Source organism: Clarias gariepinus, chromosome 9 (genome assembly GCF_024256425.1).
Source record: "Clarias gariepinus isolate MV-2021 ecotype Netherlands chromosome 9, CGAR_prim_01v2, whole genome shotgun sequence".
Lineage (NCBI taxonomy): Eukaryota > Metazoa > Chordata > Actinopteri > Siluriformes > Clariidae > Clarias > Clarias gariepinus.
The window spans coordinates 12,518,854-12,541,554 of NC_071108.1; the positions used below are offsets into that span (position 1 = coordinate 12,518,854).

Sequence of the window (22,701 nt, forward strand, 5' to 3'; positions counted from 1 at the left end):
TAACCCTGGGCAAGAGGTATACCATAGATGCTCATAAAAGTCTGTTACAAGCTCTAAACACATTGCAAAAGTTTGATATCTGTATGACTGCTGACTGCATAATGACTACATGCAGCTTTTAGGCTTCTGAATAAAGGAAGTGAACTATGACTTTTGAAGAGTTTGCCAGCCTGTGCTGACTTCACAAGACAAGTTTTTTTTAGCACTTAGTAGAGTCTGGTGCATTTCTATAAGAAAATTTTCTTGAATCTGCATTTTCTTACCACACAAAAACAGAGTTCAACTTTGGGGAATGTTCTAGATTATGAAGCAAAGATGACACTAAATAAGCCTTACTTTATGCCCTTACAGCTCCGCCGTCTTTAGTTAAACAACAAGCCTTTTTAAAAATTACTGCAATGCAGAAACGAGAGAAGACCTCAGAGGAGATGCTTAATGCGACGTTCAACTCTATTTAAAATTGGAAACAGAGGAGAAGAAAGAAGCCAGAAATCGGATGCTACCAGGTGGATCGATCCGGTCTGCTTCACTACTATGACAATATTTAATAACAGTATTTTATTTGACAAATGCAACCACGCAACAGTGTTGTAAACTTTATGTGAAAACTGCACTCAGATGCGCAGCCACCTATTTCAACTTGTGTCCTGACAAGCAGTGCTGACAAAGTTGGCATTTTCTAAAATATTTACCCTTGGCTTTCAAATGTTGGCACCGGGGGAAAACAGATGTCCTCCTTGATAAAAATAAATAAAAATAGGTATAAAAAGAATAGTTCTCTTCTTTTCAGTGTAAAATACTGTGGAGTACACCAGGTACTGGTAGCGGTATTGTCAGGTAATGGTAATACTGGTGCATCCCTTTTTACTGCTAAACAAGTCTGAAACATATCATCTGTATTATACTGTATCATACCATGCAGAATCTAAGGCTAATGTCCATGCCAGATCCATGATACTGGTGTAATGGATGCCTGAAGAAACCCAGAAACGAGTCTTAATCTTTCAAGGCTTCAGTTTGCTGGAACCTATAAGCACCAACATGCATCTTTCTCGTCCAGAAACTGAAGTCGATCAATTTTAGCTAACCTACTGGAAACAATCAGAAGTATTAAATGAGCTCTAAAAATGTACTTAATGAGGAGAAGCTACCCCATCAATATAGGGCTAATGTTTTAGCTCAGCTGAGGTAATGATTCAGAGCTCATCAGGGAGTCGGACAAGAGGTCCTCATTTTCCGAGATGGATAAGAACACGAAGCCATAATAATTAGCGACAACTGTTAAAACTTAATAGCTCAACTGCATGATATGTTTAAATCCATCATATTTGCTACTGCGCTCGATTGATACCAGAACAAAACGAGGACAGCTCTGTCGAGGGTGTTTATTTTCCCTGCTTGATTTAATCAGGGCATGGGCTATTGAAAAACTGCAAGGCAACGATATTGCACTATATAATAAACTAAATTTAACCAGGACAAACACTTCTTTGGGAATATTTTAGACAGCTCTATATTCTATAACTCTACTCACTGCTCTTAATTTGTCAGTCAGTATGAAGTGAGGTAGAAATGAGCTCTTTTGAGTAAAGGGGGCACAATAAAATTTCTGTCTGACTTAAATTGGTTAAGCTCACAGCTCCTGACAGCAGCGTCTGATTTAGTATTTTAGACACAGATTTCAATATTTTGCCTTTTGTTTTTTACTGTGGGTGGAGAACTCCTGCTCCACTGCACCAAAATGGAAAGGGAGACGTGGGCAGATTTTTGTACTTTGTAGCAGGCACATCAACATGGTGTCTTTTTCCAGTGCAATGAATGATGGTTTTCAATTAACGGATGAATTGCAGTTCATCTTAAAAGGTTTCATTTTATAGTCATTTTTAAGAAACGTTTGAATTAATCTTACAGTGCAAAATTTGTCTAAATTCATCAGTTGAAATACACAATCAGACTCCGTGTTCTAGCATGCTTGATCCTCATTTCCTTTGTGTGCATGTGCCAATCTTATCCTCCGACCTACACAGTCAGAGCTGATAAAGTTGGATGACACATGAGAGAGCTTTGATCTTTACATTTTCTCCGAAATATCAACGATATTATTTATACCATGAAAGTTATTTGTGTTTAAAGATGGCTCACAAACTAAGTATGTGCATACTGCCATTTGCTGTATCAAGTGGTGTAAATATACAAGTGTACCCGAGAACAGAGCACAAAAAAAAAAAAATTTAAAAAAAAAATAAATAAATAAATTATTATTATTATTATTATTATTATTATTATTATTATGAGTGGCCGCTAGCCAGTGGGGCAGCAGGGGGGTGGAAAGCAGTAGTTCCTGGGCGCCGACCTTAAAAACCCCTTTGAGGAAGTACATTTTTCTGGCCAATCAAAACATCTATGTTTGGGACCTTATCAAGCATTTCCCTTCCTTATTCAAGTCTGAAGTTGGTAAGGTAACACTAGAGAAAACTTTGCTTGTTTAAGCCCCAGTCAATAGAATAGTGGAAAAAATAAAAAGTAAGGAAAGTTTTTCTATTTTATTTTTTTAGTTTGTTTGTTCATGAAGACTGGGGACCCTCCAGGTAGGTCTTCTTTAAATTTTATTAAATATTTAGAGGTCACATCTGCTGATCATGGAGCTGTAGATAACACCAATAAAGAAAGCTGGTTTGTTTTACATGACTCAAAGCACAAAGAGATTCGAGAATACTTGGAATAGGGATTAAACAGAATATAAATACTTTCTTGGAATAAACAAATATGTGGGAAACACTAGTTGTTTTGCTTTTTGTTTTGAAGTCTAAAACTTTGGATTAGTACGTGTGATGCTAAGAGCTGCAAGAAAAGAAAAAAATTGAGTGAGAGGTCTTTACTTTTAAATGACGTTCATTAATATGAACATAAAACATTTGTCTATTGAGCCTCCTGCTCAGGATTGTACTGGTTTAAAAAAAGATTACTTAGCACATGTATTGTTAAACACATGGGTTTCCAGAGACATAATTTAAAAGGTTTAAATAAAATAAATAAAGCCCACGCTAAATTTCAAACTGAGTTAGAGAATACAGCTATTTGCAGCTCTAAACATATATGGATAGTGTTATAAATCACACGAGAACTGATGTAATCATTCATGTCTGAGGAGGCCGATGAGCATCAGTTCATCAGTATTTAAAGCTTAACTGTGAGAAGACAGCTAAAGCTTATCTCATTACCAAGTTTGGATTTATTTTAAAAAGACGGAGTAGAAACCAACACGAAACTGGCAAGGTCTGTGGGAAAAACATTTAATCCCTGATTCCAAGTTAAGGAACACACTCACTCACACAGAGCACAAAAGTCTTGAGCTGTCCCTCAATTCTTTATATTTTGCTTCTACAGAGCAAAGCTTTATTGTATTTTTAATGTAGTCTCGAGGAGTAGTTCTATAGGCTTCACTTTTAGTCCTGGCCCTGTACCTGACCAGTTTCAGAGCAATGGTGCATTCAAGCATTAAAAAACATCTAACTGAAGGTGTGAAACAGGTGCAGATGATGACAGAAGGTCAGGCTGGTGATTAGTATACTGGTAATGCTGGGTGATTGAAACAGACGGGAGGGGAAATGAGGTTGCTGCTGGGGTTGTTACATAAACAACAAACTTTTAGATTGTATATTTAGGCACTTTGCAGCCTGTCGCAGGTAAAATATTTGTTCCTATTCTTTAATTTAATTTTAATCCAAATATGAAATGAGGGGTGGCTCAAGACTTTTGCACAGTACTGCATTTTTCTCAGTAGTTTAACTCCAGCTCAATAACATTGTATTCCTCTTATCGGACATGTTACCCAGTCGAGCAGCTAACGGCATCCATAAAGGGTCTGAATGCAAGCTGCACTGAAAGTGTGTTCTAAGTCTAACGCATTTTTCTTTAACCCAGGTCATTACGATTCTGTCACAGTCTGTTATAATGTTTTATTAGCAGACCAGGTGCGCGTGTTTAAATCTGCTGCCTGTCTTGTTTTATTCGCCCACCCTTTTTTTCCATTTCTCATTTCTTTTCAGTATCCACACAGAATAATGTCTTTCTACATTACTAATTAACTGCATGCGTACCTTTTAGGTGTTTTTTGTATTTGTTTTGGACTTTGGATTAGAAATAAGCACTAACTGAATACATCATGCTTGTACAGACATGGGAAGAAAGCTGACTTACAGAAATCTAGAGCAAACCAGAGGCGACTGTATACCTGGGCCAGGGGTATGATGATGATGGTCAGGTGATGATGCCATCTCTGTCTGAGATGGCATCAGGAAAACCCCTTGGGAAGTACTAGAAGCACATTTTCTTCTAGATGTGCTACAACAAATTGTAGGATTATTGTGTGTACTTGTATAGCAAAAGCAACCCATACTAACCGTGCTGGAAGGACGGTGAACATAAACATATTTTGAATAAACGTCCTGACATGAGCCCAATAAAGTAGTCCTGATTAAAGAAAGGCCTCTGTTCTTTCAGTGCCAGTCAAATGATTTGTCCAAGTGTTGGGTTCCAAACAAGTCAAACACGTTTTCTGGTACGCTGTGTGTGTAATCTTTCTGGTAAATGAGAAACATTCAGTTCCCAGCCAATCACATGCTTCTCTAAAAGCAACACTGAAATCATGGAGGAACAAATATTACTGTTTCATTCTAATTCCAGACAGAGTTAAGAAACGTCCCATAAAGGTTTTACACAGGGTGAGGCTAGGTAAACATGTTCAAGTAGATCAAGAATGTGAGAAACTATAGGATGGCGGTGTCCGATTGTAGGTACTGTAAACTAACTTCTTTCATCCCAAGTTGCATAACAAACTGATATGAACGGAAACTGATGTTAAAGGTCATGATAGTGTGGTTTCATCAGGCAAACGATCATAAAAGAGGTTCCAGGCAAATGCTTTAACACCCTGTTCATTCACCTTCTGCACTTTGTTAACAGGAAACACAGACAAAAAAAAAAAAAAAAAAGTATTGTCTTGTTACAATTCCTGCTTGACAACATTAACGTCCTCCCTTCCTGTATGCTAAAATTAAACTAGGGACAGGACTCAGAGACCACCTGATACTGCGATATCATGATATCCAAGTGCTGATTAGATTTGTGTTAGTTGTGTCTGTTAGTTTCATAAACACATAAATGTCCAAATTTGTTAGTAATATTTTGTTACAATTGTAAACAGACTGAGCAAGTAATTTATTTATACTACACACGCGAATATTTTTTCCCCATCCCAACTACAAATAAAACATTATATTAGAGACAATTTAATTATTGGACATTTTCACAGAGCAATTAAAATTAAACACATATTTTAAAAATGTATATACAATATATTGTAGATGAAATTTAAATTACTGAGAAAACTAAAAAACAATTAAAGACTTTAAAAATAGTGTGCGTCTCTCCTAGGAACAAGGTGGTCACAAGTTAAAATCCCAAAGCTGTCAGAGAGACACCCTTGATTTAAGTGTAATAAATTTGTCCAGACCATAAATCTAATGGGGCATGAAAATTATTAGGCCGGTCTCCAGGAACAAGCCTGGGCTATATGTTTTTAGGTCATGAATCCACATTAGGCAAGTTGGTCCAACAGACATGAAAAAAAAATAAATCCTGATACGTCACTACTGTAACTAAAGTATGTTCTTCAGAATTCCACCACGCTACACATAATTTTTAACAGCATGCCTGGGTGACGGAAGATCGTTTCAGAATCAGGAACTTGGGGCACGTGGAAACCGTGATGAAAAGCAGGCGGAGAAATGTGCAGAGCAAAACAGTTATATAACTCTCCTGCTAGCAGAACATACAGTCACATTACAGTTACAATATACAAACAGAAATTAAAGAAATCAAATAATACAGTTTACATGTAGCACTAGTGGCAAAAAAATATTCCTGCCTCATGGCTGAAAGATAAAGAAAACAACAACAAAAAATTCTGTCCTGTCCAGCCACAGAAATAAATAATTAAATACTATAAGACACAGAATGATCGCATTCTCTGACCCATACACACACAGTGTTATATTATGTACTCCATCTCATTGTGCTCTAACCTATATAATAAAAATATTAATAAATTGTAGTTTCTAATTATTCAATTTAAATACTTTCATAAATATCTACCACCCTGTCTTGAGAGTGATCTCACAATAAAATAAACACTTTAATTCTAATGTCAAAAGCCTACATCTGTGCCTTTATTAAACGTGCAAATATATTCATATTTAATTAGGTGAAGATTAATTTGCATAAATAAATTAAAACATTTTAAGTTCCAACATAAAAAACACATAACATCAGTTTGCAGATTATCTTGCCTTAAAAACTTACAAAAAATTATAATGAATAAAAGCATACACATAAATAAGACTTCCAAAGGAGGGAATATGGATAAGGGTTCAATCATTAACTGATGAATCTAACCCCTGCTGTGCTGCTGTTTACACACACAGCCATAAATATATATTTAAAAAAATTTTTTTTTTGAAAAAACGTTCTGCAGGCTGTGGTATGGAGCTTACACAATCCCATTCAATATATAAACTGCCTATTGGACAGATGCTGCCAATTCCAAATCTGGCTGATTTCAGCCATTTTGCCAAGAAAACGCTGTACCTCAAAGAAAAGTGCCAAACCCCATGACCGTTAACATTGCAGTTCTCATGGACATGTGCTCTCAGGAGAGGAACTATTCCAGTGTCAGGACTGAGACATTGCTAAGTTGCCGGCAACATCACACTGGCCTGAGACAAGCGACAAACTGTTACCTGATCGGTTTTCCTCTTGCATTTGCGTGCATTTAAACACAATGTTTTGGGGCGGGCCCAAAATCACCATGGAAAGTGTTTACTGAAAGTTCCATCAGTCCACACAACAGTAACAGCTGGGTACTGTGATACTATATTTAAGCAATATCACACGAGGGAGTGTTGTACAGCTGGATATAGCACAGCTTCTTTGACACGGTTGATTCCGGAGATGTTAATAACATAACAGTTGTGCTTTCTTGCTAAAGTGCTTCTGTTACTGGTTCTGAATTTTTTTTTTTTTTTTTTTAATAGGCAGATTTATCATTCTTAGTATGGCAGAACAAACAGACCTATTTTCACCCGTGCGATCAGAAAGACCAGACTACTTTGAGCTGACAGTATAAAAACAATAACGCAAATAACCACTCTATACGACCATGGTGAGCAGAAACGAATCTCATGTCAAATCTTGGGGGAGGGGTGGCCTATGCGTGGGCAGGAAATACCCCCATCAAAAGTCACAGGCTGGAGGGCTGAAGATTATAAAAAAATGTGATGCGTGTTTTAATCTTTAAACTTGTGGCATAAAGGGTTAAAATTGATCTTTTTACCTTGTTAAAATGATAAAAACTGTTGTAGGTAGGGATGCACCGAAATTTCTCGGCCGAAATAGCATTATCGGTTTCGGCCGAAACGTAAGAAAGCGCCGAAAATAAAAGCCGAAATTGTCGCCACGCCTCTCCCATCCTCCCGTCTCGCTCACGCTGTCATTACGCATCAAACACGGAGTATGTCGGCGGTTTGGAAGCACTTCAAAGTTTTAGATGAGGACAGCAAAGTTGCAATATGCAACATTTTTTTAATACAAACAAAAAGAAAATATTTTAAACAGGTTTTTTAATGAAGCCATTTTCGGTTTCGGTATCGGTTTTCGGCCAAGTGCATCCAAAAATTTCGGTTTCGTTTTCGGCCCAGAATTTTCTTTTCGGTGCATCCCTAGTTGTAGGGATGGGAATTATCAGTCACCACCCAATACGATATCACAATACCTAGCTGCAGATTCAATTAACAGAGATTCTGGAATAATAATTTATTTATTAATATCCTGGGTTCAGTGGTAGGTGTTTCGCATGCCATGCGGAAGGCCCGGGTTCGATTCCCACCCAGTACCCAAACCCCAGCCACTGGATGCAGTGCCGGTCCCAAGCCCGGATAAAATGGGAGGGTTGCGTCAGGAAGGGCATGCGGTGTAAAACCTGTGCCAAGTGGTAGTGCGGACTGGGTATTCCGCTATGGCGACCCCCTTGCCGGAAGCCGAAAGAACAACAACATCTTCATTTTTTTTTTCTGATTTTGTTACAATAAAAATAAATAAATATTTTTTTAAAGACTATGATTTAACCTTTTTTTTAATTTAAAAATAAAAAGTTTGCTCGTCACTCAATTTTTATACCTTAGCTTTATTCTCAGTGTCACAACTAAATTGAACATTAGTAATTAATTGTAGCCAACTCTTCTCATTTAAAAACCAAGTGCAGCATTCAAACAATACAAACGGACTTGAAATACAAGACTTTAACATTTAACTTAAAACTTAAACACGAAGCAACATTTTTACCGAGCGCCTTATATCGCGGGTATCTGCCATATTTATTTATAAACAAACTTCACAAATAATTTACTTCCACCACAGGATGCTGGTGTGGAAATAGTTTAGTGTGGACCACCTGTAGGATTATAATACACGTTTTACTGTCTTAATCTGCTTTAATGCTGCTCTTAACAAGGGCAGGTGTGGTTTCTAACAAGACTAATTAGCGCTTGTGGTGTTTTGAGACTGGTATAAGCATGTACAACAAGTGAGTTTGAGACTAGTTTAATCAAAGTTTGGCGAAAAAAAATAATTCTAACAGAACCAACCTCTCCCCCACCAATTACTAAAATTAACAGGGTACAAAACCTCATTGTATGACATAGTATAGTATTTTGGTAAGCAACCAAAATAAACTAAATTAATTTCATTTATTTATCCATACCAAATTATTTTATATGGTCGGGCTATCCTTTACATCCAGAGACTATACTGGGCAGAAGATAGAATCTGGATGGGACATTGCCCCGCCCTTTCACAAGACATACAGTACACACACGTTCATTCACACGTACATACATTTTGAGAGAAGGAAGTGTAGGAAGGTAAAATAATTAAGTTAGCCACAAACTTTTAGTCTAGACACTCAGTTTCTTGAAAAATAGAGAAAGAAAAACAAAACAAAAACAGACTGTGCAGCACACCAGATGTTTTATTTACTCCCTGAGCTGGACAATAAATCCATGTCTTGGTTTCCTGGACTGTGTTTCTGAAAGACTTGTAACACTTGACTACACTTACTGAACTTTCAGGAACAGAGAGTGAAAACTGCTAAATGAATCTGAGCAATGTTCTCCGGTGAAAAGCTAAAATGAGTGGAGTACACACACCTCCAGGAGCAGGAGATGGGGGTGGTTTGTGTAACCGAAGGCACTGGGATGTTTTCAGGCTACTGATGTACAGATATGTGAGCAGACTAAAGGGTCTGGGTTAGTCAGAATGCTGCTGTAATTCCTGTTCGTACTAAGAGGACAAGAGACTTGTGCGAGACATATGGTTCAGATATGCGATGGGAATATGTCTAAGTCAAACTGTTGACAGGTTCTGGTTCCCAGCTGAAGATCTACATAACTTCGATTGAACACAGTCAGAGACACAAATGACTACACTTGAGTGTGTGTGAGGCTCGACTGGAGCTTCCTCACTGAGCTCAGGTACATTTGGGGTTTTGTCGGAAACGAGATGTTCAAGACCCATGAGAGTATCTTCTGACTTTAACACGCGCACACACGTTGGAAGTAAGATGAAAGGAATGTCTGTCAGTAGTGGGCTCACCACAGCCCACCCAGGAAAACACACACTCTTAGGACATTGTTGCCATTATAAGCAGAAGGAATGTAAAATAACTAACCCTTATGGGTCTGCCATGCCAATCACTTTTTTTTCCACACGTGTTTTTGTGAATGAAATTATATTGTAGCAACCCACACAAAATTATGTACACAAACAGTTAACGGTTTTCTTTACAAAAAGTTAAATCTCCAAAAAAAAAAAATATTTATTACATTAATGTTAAAAATTAAAAACAGACATGTCAGATTCTTGTCTCCACACGCGTTGGAGCCCCGCCCCTGCGCCTAGCGCTCCATTCACATGCAAGATTTATGTCAACGGATCTATTCAGATGTAAGTAAATGCTAATTCCTGTGTTGTTTGGGGGAGTGACGTACTGATGCATGCGAGTTCAACAGAATAGGAAGAGTTTGAATGAAGAAACAAAAACTTTATATATATATATATATATATATATATTACACACACACACACACACACACACACACACATACATATATACACACACAGTATATATATATATATATATATATATATAATATTTTTTACGTAAATATTCTCATACGCATGTAAGAATCTCTCCATGATAAAATGACTCGTGGCATGAATCCACACAAAGCGCTTCATTTTCAAATAATCATTTAACGCTAGACACAAACAGCAAAAAAACATGATAAAAATAATCATAATAATAAATGATCATCATCATCATGCTTTTATGCTGTTTGTGTCCAGCGGTGAATAATTATTTAATCACAAATGGCTGGAATGACTGAAATAAAGCTGCTCACATCGTGTGTGCCTTTACTTTTAAAAATGCAGTGTTTATTCAGCAAGGATATTATATTTGTGCTCTGTTGTTTTTCTGGGGTACTGATTTTACATTTTACATGTCTGCTTTGCAAAAGTTGCCCCCTTTGTGATCTGTGTATATTATGACTGAAACAAAGCTGCTCGTATCGACAGCGTTTTGATCAAAGGGGAGATGAAAAGTGCAAAGTCAAAGTATACAGCAAAAAAGGCAGCTTTACTTCATTCAGAAAATACTTTGAATACAAAAAACAACATAGCACCGATATATAGATTTAAAAGTGATTTTCTTTTTATGCAGTTTCTCCTTTGGGTCTGCTGAAAAAGATTAGGCACATCAGTCACTTTACCCCCAAATAAAAGGTCCTTCTGAGTGTTATAATTTTGTTGTTTTGCTCTTTATACACACACACACACACTTTCATGAACTTGTTTCTGTGTTCAAAACTATCTGCCAGGTCTGTTTATTCTCCCTTTTCTGCTGAAGTTTGAAATTTTGTTTGTTTGTGTGTGTGCAATTGGACCCAAGTTTAAGTTGCCCATGAATCTTACATGTTTACATCAGCCACACTATAAAAGCCTAGTTTGTGCTCTACATAAATATGAGAAAATTTATTAGCTACTATACTGGTAAATATATGAAATTTGCACAAATTTAGGAAGAGCGCTGAATCACAGCAGGTCTTCAAAAAGGCCTCAGACGCCTAAGGGTTAAGACACCGAGCAGTCTAATCAGAATTACATAACAGAGGTACTGTGTCACACTGAGTCCTGCCTAGCCCTTACAGTGTCTCTCTTTTTTTTTCCTGCAGCTCTCTCGGTCTGTCTTTTTTGCTTTCCCTGCCTCACTTGATACATCAGTGTGCATCATTCTCAGCATGTCTTTTTCTTTCTGTGTGTCTCTCTCTTTGTCAAAGTGTTAGTACATCATGTTTGCATCTCTCTCCCTCTCACAGCGGTTCAATGTGTACAAGTCCTAGTGTCTTGATGTCATCACTGTCCCCCCACACCCCCCCATGTCTCCCTGTCTTCATCCCTCATTGTGTGTGCTCGCATCTCTTCCTCTCTTTCCGTCTATACCCTTTCCCAGTCGTTCCAACTTTTCATGACCATGCTGTTCTGACAGTTGTACTAAAATTCTAAAACTATTTTAGCACAACTGTCAGCATCATGCTTAATGGGACTAAATAGTAGGTGGAAATAAGTTAATAGATGATTCAGAAATCCAAAGCTCCTCAGCAGCATTAAGTCTGCCACAGTTACTATTGTTTTTCTATATAACCTTCTGTACATTTTGTTTATTATTCATCATTTAGGTTGGGATAAATAAATGACCTGACAAAACTGCATTAGATTACTGGCTCACAAACTTTTGAACCCTGATGTACACGCAATTGGTCTGGTGTTATTTGTATTGGAAGGATCGGAGGTATTCATACTGGCCTGATTTTTGTCCCACCACTTTCTTTAGGGGTTGGCTTTAAAAAAAATAAAGAAACTGAAAGAGAACATACTTCATAATCAAAACAGGCTTTATCAGGATAAACCCATGAAAGATTAGCTAGTCTGGCAGTTTATTTTTCTAGATGTCAAGGAATTATGGCCGTCTGTCCAACTGCTATCGGAAATTTTCCCATAACATCCAAATTGAGACCGTTTTCACAGTCCAGAGGGAAAGCCAGTGGGAAGAGACTGCCAAATCGCTCTGTGGCACCGATTTAAAACAATTTAGCTTTCAATTCCACAAATCACCACACAAGGATGTTGTAAAACTTAATTACGTAGCGCAGACCAGCTGTAGCGAATGCAAGTGTCAATAGAAGTAAATAATTACAGTTCCTGCAGTTACTTTTTCAGAGCTATTGTAAAATTAAGTGAGTTATGAGACTACCTTCTTCTAGGTTCTAACACAATGCTGTATGCAGAGGACAGGATGTTATCTAAGCAGGATTTCCTCTACCTCCGGGGCACAAATGCTTCACCACTGATGTAGGCTACCTGAGCAGCTTATACTCAAACCTACTGTGGTGAAAATGCAAGTCAATCATCACGATAGATCATATGTGCCTACTGGCCATATGCCTAATGGAGATCTCATTAGGCACGGTTTCATTTTCAACCTCCGAGAGCACTGGAATGCTAAAAGGAATGCGTGTTTGATGAATACGGTCAATCCAAGAGGTGAGCGCGAGTTCACTCGTAATCTGAAGAAAAATTGCCAAAAGGGTTCTAGAGGCTGAGCTCATAGAGGCCATCTTTAATTGATTAAGCTGTTAGAATAACAGAGCTGCAACTGATATACGATAAATTTGACAAGTCCTAGAATTTAATTTAAAACTGGTGAAACTTTAACCTGCACACATTTTCTATACTGCAAGACAATAATGTCAAAAAAATGCAATAATACACTTTTATTAATACTATTGTTAATGCATAAAATAAAAAAATAAATTAAGAGGACAAACAGTATGAAATATCTGAAAGGAAGTTTTGTCTTAGTACAAAGTGTGAACATAAGCCCCACCAGTCTCAACAAAACAAAATATTTGCCCAAAACATATAAAAAGTTACTGTATGCAATCGGTTTATCATCATCATTACTGGGAAGACAAACATTTGCTCAAGTGCAGAGTACAGTTTCAAACAAGATGAATAAGTTCTAATGGAACGATTAGCCAAAATGTCTTTATTTACTAAAACAAAGATTAAAAAACAAAACAATAACCGATCAGTGTAAGCTAGTGAGAAGCACAAGAGCTTTATCTGTTGCAAATGATAGGCCTTTATGTGACTATCCACATGTAAACACTGACTATATTTTTACATAATTACTGTAATTTAATTCATGCTAATGGTTAAATATAAAATGCAGTCAGTTAACAGTACACATAGTGCTATATACACACATTCTATATAAGGGCTGTAGCAATACACTATCTGTTGATCATCTGCATACACTATACTCAAGATTACCATGCCCCTAATGTGACTGAACACAGTCCTTGTGTTATCTGCTCAAGCCAATGACTGCACAAGAAATGGTGTAAACACCCCTCCCCTGTCCCGCACCTCCCCTCAAGCCAACACACTGCTGCCTTTAACTTACCTTAAGCGGGAAGTAGAAACTCAGAAATTAAATTATTTACCCATCACCGTGTCACGTCCAGGGGGAGGGAAGGGGGAAAAATGTAATAAAATAAACCAACATATATACGTGCGTCATTTATTTTGTTAATAGTTTGAACGAGCTACCTAAAAAGATCCTTCACCTGTGACACTGACTTGAGGTCATATCGCCCAGCACATCCCTACGTTCTTAACACGAGGTGCTGTACCCTATACCCTTTTAACATCAAAGATAGCATGTACTCTTTTTGTGATGATAAGGAATGAGACTGTTTATTTTCTCAGGTTGTTAAGCTGCACATTCTTCTTGGCAAAAAGTCTCAAGGTTCTGTAAATTCTTGGGTTGTCTTGTACATTTGAAATCTTCCCAAAGCACTTCAATAAGATTGAGATCAGGAGACTGATGACTATTCCAGAACCTTCATTCTTTTTCTGATGGGTCATCTTGTGCTTTGGATCACTCTGATGTTGGAGTGTGTCAAGTGCACCCCATGAGCTGCTTATGGGCTGATGCAAATTGGCTTCCAGTATTTTCAGATAACGCGCTGTACTCATCTTGCCGCCCGAAACAACAGAAATTCACTTGCATGCTTTACATGAGAGATGCTGTATTTATCAGCAATTTGTTTTGGTCCCATCACATTAAATGATTTTTTTTCACAAGTTTTAAGGCTTTGCCTAGGTGCTGTTTTGTGGCATTGGCACAGAAATAGCCTTTTTCTGACAAGTACCTCTTTATTGTGCATCTAGAAAGCGCCACATCACTTTTCTTTGCAACTTTTTTTCTAACAGTTGTAGCTGAAATCTTTGCTGGTATACATGACCGTGACTCGATGACAACAAAATCCAAGATTTTCCACTTCATCATAGTTTGTGCAGTAGAACCTTTTTATATATCTTTGAATAATTTTCTCACATCCTTTTCGTGAGGACACGATAATATTTTTTCTTCTTCTGCACCACCCTCCAGTCCAGTAGGTGGCGGTACTGCACAAACATTAGGCATTTTCTGGGTACATTTTAGGGAATGTGTCAATTTTAGAAAAATTCTCATTTGAAAATTTACACCAATAGTTGAAAAAGATCGACTGACCGAAAGCTAAACAATCATTTTAACATAAGATTGGTTAAATTACATAATCATTTCAATCGCACATCTCTAGCCTTTTGAGAATAAACCTGTCTATCAGCTTTAGTGCATATTACTAGACATTAATACTTTAGACCAGGGCTATCTCTATCTAAAACTAATTGTTCCACTATACCTAAATTAAAAAAGATTTGAGTGATTTTATAATGAATATTATATTTAACAATAAATAATAATAATAATTCAACATTTCACAGAATCTGCCAGGGATATATTATTGTGAGCAACACTATACACAATTCAATGGTATAGACTTTATAAGTTCATAAGTCCATGATTTTTGAGCTGAAGCAAACATGTTTAAACATTTTTATCCAGCATAAACTTATTTAAAGGGTAAGAAGTCACTGCTTTGTTTGCTGTTCATGCTGTGAGCTGCCATATTGATTTGACATCTCCTGCTGAACCTTGGGTTAACGAGACCACCAACGGTTCCAGAGTCGGAAATTCAGTCATATTTTTCAGTTGAATGCAGAGTTCCTGCAGGGGCGACGGCTTTAAATGTGTGAGGATCTGCCAAGTCCACGACACACACTTGAGTCGTTTGCTCCAGATTTACAACATTTGGATCACAGAAGCCAGACAAATGCAATCTCTACATGAAGCCCAAGATCAAGGCTCTAAGGATTGAGACCAACACCCAGAGCAAGACCATGTTCATCTGCTCTAAAAAGATCAACGGTAGAAATTTACTATCTCAGCACTGGTATCCTCACCACTGGTCCCCCAGGCTTTAACAAGCTAAAGTGAGGGAAGGAGAATGAAATCACCACCTCCTCTGCCCAGATTTAGCAGTGACTAAAATATACAGATGATCGGCCAATGAGCAGTCCGATGCCATGGCAACACAACAGAATTCATAAGTTCCGTCTCTCGCAAAGTAAGTCAAAAAAAAAAAAACTTTTTTTAATTCCGAAGCAGAATCTGACCTACTTGAGTGTATGGAGGTTCTTGGAGAGAAGCAAGTGGCAAGGAGAGAGACCCAATTACCCACCTACCTTGCCCTGGGCCCCATTCCTTTCCCTTCTTCACATGATGAATGTACCATCAGGAGGGTAATGGACTGAAGCCCCTCGGCAGGTGATGGGCGAAATAGACAGGCTAATTTATATATAAAGGGTAAGAAGTTCAGAATCACTTCCACTACTTGATCAAAGTCAAAACATGAAGTAAATAAGCTCCAGTGTTAGATTATTGTAAAGCACACTTTTTATACCAATATAGCGTTCAATGCATTATATGAAATTAAGTAAAGATGTAGTATTATAATTAATATCTTTAAAACGTGCTATTAAATTTTTAAACCTGATTGGTTAGATGTTGATTTATTTTTTTTCACTAACATGAACAATGACTAATAAACAGATTAACTACACAGTCATTTCAAAAATAAATCTGCCAACATGGTTTAACATTTTGTAAGGGTGTAGTTAATCCCTTATAGAACACTCAACCATGTCGGCAGTTTTATTTATGAAATAACTGTATGTATAACTTTTAATCTATTTATTAAGCTATTCAAATCTGACATTCCGAATTATCAAACGTAACTTAAAATGGTTGTAAAAAAATATAAAAGCACATCTTACTTCAATTAATCAAATGTTATTGCTATGGTATAACATGAGGACTTGGTGATATAGAACATTACATTACCCAGTCATCCACCGCTTTCCTAACACACCTTGCCTTAACATGTTAACCTTACAATATTAATTTTCCCCAGTGCAAGTGGAGCAGGAAACTAACAGAGCCTTTCAATTTTTTTGACAAGGAATTGGGCCAAAACAGGAGCTCTTAGCTGTGAGCAACTAGCACTGATTTTATTTCCTAAAGGCTTTCTCTACACTCCGTGCATGACTAGAGAACTATTAATATGTTCCAAGATAGTATATTCCTCTAAAGTGTTGGCTTAAGTTCTTAAAGATAGCAGCAGTGATTATGATGCATATTTTTTGGGTCTCAAGTTGGGCATATAAAGTATTTTGCAGCACTGGAGCCAAGCCTGGATAATCAGGTGCTAATCTCTCAGTAGCACAAGTCGTGGAGTGAAAGGTTTTGCTCCGTTACTGGTTACTGGTCCAGCCTCACCAACGGTCATTTAAAAGGAGCTTCTGCCTCTCCGACTGCCTGTGTAAGTGTAATCACCACTTAAATCATCCAGAGCATTACTGACGACGCACGTCACTATTAACTCTATCATCGTACCAATCTGACATGGCAATAATCAAGCTCAAACACACAAAAAGGGTAATATCTCCTTACAGAGCTAAGAGAAGCTTAAAATTCCTCTATGTTATTACCTTACATCACAAAACCAAAGTAGGGGACTGTTTGGTGCCAGAGTCACAGAGAAAAACTGTATCAGATTTGTAACTAGGTTAGCAACAAAGAAGCAACACTGAGTGGTGCAATGTTCCATTTTATCAAAGGATTCATTCCATTATGAAAGGATGGTGGAGTCAAACACAGGTCGGTGGACAAGAGATGGCGTGCTGTGCTTCACCACTAACCTGAATTCATTAACGAAAAAGGGACAACTCCTAAAATAGCATAACTCTGAAATTTTATTTAAAAAGTTTACATAGACAATACACAGGTTTGGATTTTAACTTCAGTGTAACACACATCAGTCAGTTGTTCAAACTCAACCATATTTAAAAAAAATAATCATCATTTATAAAAATTTAAAAAAATGCAAACAGGAGTGAATCAGAGACTCTGGAGAGTAAGGCAGCAACACTACAAACCCACCCATCATAAAGACATAAGTGTATGACAATTACAGGCACCCAGGTTGAAATGAGATCATTCAAGCTTTAACAAACAAACTTCCATTCATCCGCCCATCTAAAGTCTATAGCACTTATACTGTGTAGGGTCATTGGAGGCCAGGAACTTATAAGAGGGAACTCGGGGCATAAGACATGGTACACTCTGGATGCAAGATCCAAGTACACAATCACACACATCACAGGCAACTTGGAAACACTAAATTGCCCTAATGTGTATGCCTTTGGATTATAGGAGTACCCACAGAAATCCCACGAAGCACAGGAAGAAAAAGTAAACACCATGTACACAAAGTGGAGGCGAAATGTGAACCCACAACAATGGAGATGACAATGCTAGCCACCAACCTGCAAACTTTTTAACTTGACATAGCAAAGCTTTGAAAAGCAGTGAAAATGCCACCTCTTGTATAGCGGTCTTCACGCTGACTTCCTTTAGAACACTTCATGCAAGAGCGGGTCTTTTGTACTGCATGAAGCGATGCACATATTAGAAGTGAGTAAAAAGTTATGAAGGTCATATGGGTCGGTAGATACCACTCACTCTGTCAATCACATGCGAGCTCCACTTCTACTCACGTCGACACTGACGAGCTCAACACAGAATATATAGCTGAGTCAGAACTCTGCAGCTCAATACGCAAAATGCAAGACTGCTTGCTTGGTCAGAGATGGAATTTCATCCGCATTTGATTTGATTTACTTCGCATTTGATTTGAGTCAGAGGGCTAGCCAATGAAATTACACATCACAAAAAAAAAAGGAATCAGATACCATGAGGCATGATGTATATCATAATACTGGATATACAGCACAAACACTAACATGGGCATATGCACTCAAGGTAGTAAACATGATATGGCACTGCTCATGTCATGTACTGAGGTTAATTAAAAATTATTAATGTGTGTATGCTACAAGTTCCTATTAAATTAGATGTAGATGACAAGGGGAAAAAAGCCTTACTAATGTTTCATAATTAAAAGTTTGAGATTATTCCAAGATAAAGCGATTTAAATAAAACTAATAAAATACAGAAGATTCTCCTTAATAGTGCACTGGAAATGCATGTGTTGTGTGTGGGACGGGGTGGGGGGTTTACGCTCAGATCCTTTATAGCAACACTAAGCAATCATGGGCAAAAAGCTGCGGTCGGCTAGTGCCACATGTCTCAGACAAAATGATGGAATGATTGATGGGAGAGTGTCGTACCAGAGAAATGGGTGGCTAAACTAGAATGACTAAATTAGGAAGAAAACCCCTGCCCAAGGTGTGACCCTCCCCCCCAGTTTTTGTAAGACTTATAGTAGTGGTTTTACAATAGGGTCAGCATTCAAGTGCCCAGCCAAATTACGATTTAGGTCTGAAAAAGATGTACAGTATTCACAAAGTAGAACATCTTCTACTTGGGACCCTGAGCAACGACGACTAAAATATTTCTCACAAAGTCTATCATTTGCATTATCTTGGAAATAGCAAGGATTTACTAGTGGTGTATAATATACTAGCAGCTAATTAAAACCTTTTTTTTCTTTTCAGTCCCAAGCCCGAATAAAATGGGAAGGTTGCTTCAGGAAGCTCATCCGACATAAAACCTGCAGGTGGTCGGGGACGGCCGAAAGACTTAGCATAAATAATACACCAAAATGCAGAAAGACAAGCATGATTATGAATGTCAATCAAACTTACTATTGTATTATGAGGATCGTAGCTAAATCTATTTGAAATTATTTCTATAACCATTTCTAAAAATTTGACCACACTGGATTATTCGAACCACAAGTTAACAGCGCAAGTTTCGGGCTGGATACATTTCCTTCTGCAAACCACCTATTACTCCATGTTTGGGACTGGCAATGAGGATGCCCTGCATCTCCAGGCTGAGTATTTTATACAGGCTTTAAGGGCCTCGCCAAAGGGTCAAATAGTGGAGGGGCCTGAAACCCCAAGTCTCTGATTAGCAACCCGGAGCTTCTAATACCTGTACCACCACTGATGATCACAGATCATCATCATCTGACTTAAATATTAGGTTTTAAAATATTTTGAGTTTTGAATGATTCCATGTTTTAGACTTCTTGGTCCTTGCTTTGCACTAAAGATAATGACCGTCTTTGCGGGTCAATAAACAGTTGTACAAAACTTTTGTGAGAATTACAAATAAAGCATATATGAATTTACTACAAGAAGGCATAAAGGAAGTTAATAACAGTTTATCCTAGTGGGGCTCAAATGGCCCCATAAAGTAAAGGAATATCTGATGGGGTACTTGTACAACGTGTAGGGAACTTTTTTTTTTTTTCCTTTTACTTTTTATTATCAAAAAAAAAGTTTTCTAGGGGAAAAAAAGTTGGGTCAGGGTTAAGTGTAGATTTGCAGTTTAACTAGTTACAGTATGTCACAGAAAGGTCCTCACAAGGGTACGAATATAAACTGTGTGTGTTTTACTCTGAAACTGCTGTGATTTTGTCGGAGAGGAATTTAGGCCACGCCGCCTTCACGAAATGAGGTTTAAAAAAAACTAAAACAAAAAACTCGAGCTTCTGCATTCCTGTGTGAATTTCCCCATGGGTATGAATAAAGTATCTATCTATCTATCTATCTATCTATCTAGGGACCGGTTCTAGTGTAAACTTCGTACAAACATCAACAGTTCAGTCGAGCAAGTTCTCGAAGAAAGCAGATTAATTTCCAGGTTTCGGCTACCTGCGTTATTGCTTAATAACTCCGTGAGATATTTCCAAGCCAGCCTTGTCATTATCCGCCGACGCGCTTAAAGACAGTGCGCATGCGTACAACTTTAGTTGCCAAACACGTTTATTTCAAAGAACATTACCTTAACTGAAACTTTTGGATGGAAGAACACAACATAGCCTGGTACAACCGCTCCAACTCGAGTTGCTATGCTGCAAGTGATATTATTAGAAAACGAAGAGAGAGAGAGAGAGAGAGATAGACATGGACCGAGTTATTGCATCGACCCAGAACTGAAAACAGGTGGTTCATTTATTTGTTCATTCATTTACAGATGATTTAACTCAGACGCTTTATTTCGGCGTTATCCATAAACCCAGCGTGTTAAGTTACCTAACGTGACAGGCACGCAGGTCGGTAGAGAAGAGTGCTCAAGTTGCTGTACAAACAAGACGCAGAATGCAAAGCCACCACCTACTTCTCCCCTCGGCAAACTGCGAGCAAAGCTTCTACTTGCTCTACCTTCAAATGTAGACACCAGAAAAAAAAAAGAAAGGAGGTTTTTCCCATTTGTCTTACCTCTTTCTAAAGTCGTTTGTTAAAGCTGAATTCCTGAATATTTCCCCCTCCGTGTTGACCAGCCAGTCTTTGGCGCAGTGGGTCTAAATGTGTACGCTGCGCTTAAGGAGCTCAGGGCTGAGGCTTGTCCCCGCCCACATACCACCCCGAGTTGCTCGCGCCCGCTTCCTATTGGTTGGAAAGGCAGAGCCTCCTTTCAAATCCCTGGGACACGCCCCTTTACTGTTCGAATGGAATGACATCATTGTATTAGTGTGCGTGTGTGTGTGTGTGTGTGAGAGAGAGAGTGAGAGAGAGAGGGAAAAAAATCGTTAATGTTTCTGATTGGAGCAGATTGTGGGCCCTATATATAAACAAGTATATAACTATAGAAGGAAACACATGGTTGCCTGTCACTGATCACTGCTATTAACTGGTCAATCTAAAAGTGAATCAAGGACGGGAGCTGACTGCTGTGGAGTAATTTCTAGTACACACCTAAGAAAAGCAAATTAATTAACAAATTATGTAGATTTGAACCCCACCAATGTATTAGGTTATTCTATTTAACAAATGTCACATTGGCCCAAAGAGTAAAATATGCCACTACACAGACCCTGTGTCCCTGGTTCGAGCCTGGACTTTGGGCTTTATTGATTGTGTGGTGTTTCATATGATCTCTGTGTTGATTCTCTGGTTAAACAAGTAACATAATCATTAACAATTAATGATGAACAATTAACATAATAATTGATGACCATCCTCATTATCTATTATCTATTTGCTCATAAGGATAGTAATCGGTTATTGTGTTAATAGAAGGTCTAATGATAGTAAAAAAAAAAACACATACACATTTTACTATCATTAGACCTTCTATTAACATAAAAATTGATTACTATCCTCATGAGCAAATAGATTTTTTTCAATTTGACACACTATGTTTCTCATTGGTGCAGAGGTAGGGCCTATAATTACATGATTATATAACTGCAAAAGGAAATACATCCCTGTCCCATGTTTATAATCCCATGATTAGGCTCACTAATTGGTATGATATAATGCCAAATTAAATACAATACATAAATAGGTGAGTGTGGAGTCAAACATGTAGGCAAACCCATAAGCTGAATGCAGTTGTAAATGTACCTGTTTTACAATTAAAGTTGTAAATGTAATTTAATAAAGTAAAAAAAAAAAACAGTTTTATAAAAAAAACTTTATTTTATTATTTGGCGGCGTTAATACTCATGTCAAGGTCTTCACAAGCAAGACAAATATGTGTGTGTGTGTGTGTGTGCGTGTGTGTACATGTGTTTGTCAACTGGAAGAATGTTTTTCATTGGTGCAGAGGGAGGGCCTATAATTATACAAGTATATATCCACAGAAAGGAAATACTTAATTGTCTGTAAGCACTGATTACAATCACTGAGCTGTATAATATAATGACAAATTGAATTACATGAGGTATGTTTGAAAGCATATATAAAAAGACTAAGGGAATCAAGCTGCGGGTCAATGACAAGACAAGCAAAAAAATTGTTAAATATAATTTAGGGCATTAATAATCATTTCAAGGTCTTCACAATCATAGTAAGACAAATGTGTGCCTTTAACTGTGTGTGTGTGTGTGTGTGTGTGTGTGTGTGTGTGTGTGTGTGTGTGTGTGTGTGTTTTGTACTGCAATAATATTTCTGATTGGCCTAGAAATATAGAAATATAGAAATAAAGATTAAATAAAATACACCCCTTACTACCGTTACCGATTGCAGTGTCACGGAGTTGTGTAAAACAATGTCAGTTTAACCCCAGGATGAACACTGGCTGCTGTGGTATATCTAGTT

The 22,701-nt window shown here is 37.7% G+C and overlaps 1 protein-coding gene across 1 annotated transcript in view; it reads right to left on the reverse strand.

The window, feature by feature from the left end:
• The window catches only part of rhocb (ras homolog family member Cb), a 36,925-nt gene extending 15,921 nt beyond the window's left edge, over positions 1–21,004 (reverse strand). The window contains exon 1 of the mRNA XM_053503594.1: positions 20,878–21,004. The gene's annotated coding sequence lies outside the window, so the exon portion shown is untranslated. The remainder of the gene's footprint in view (positions 1–20,877) is intronic.
• Positions 21,005–22,701: the final 1,697 nt, after the last annotated feature.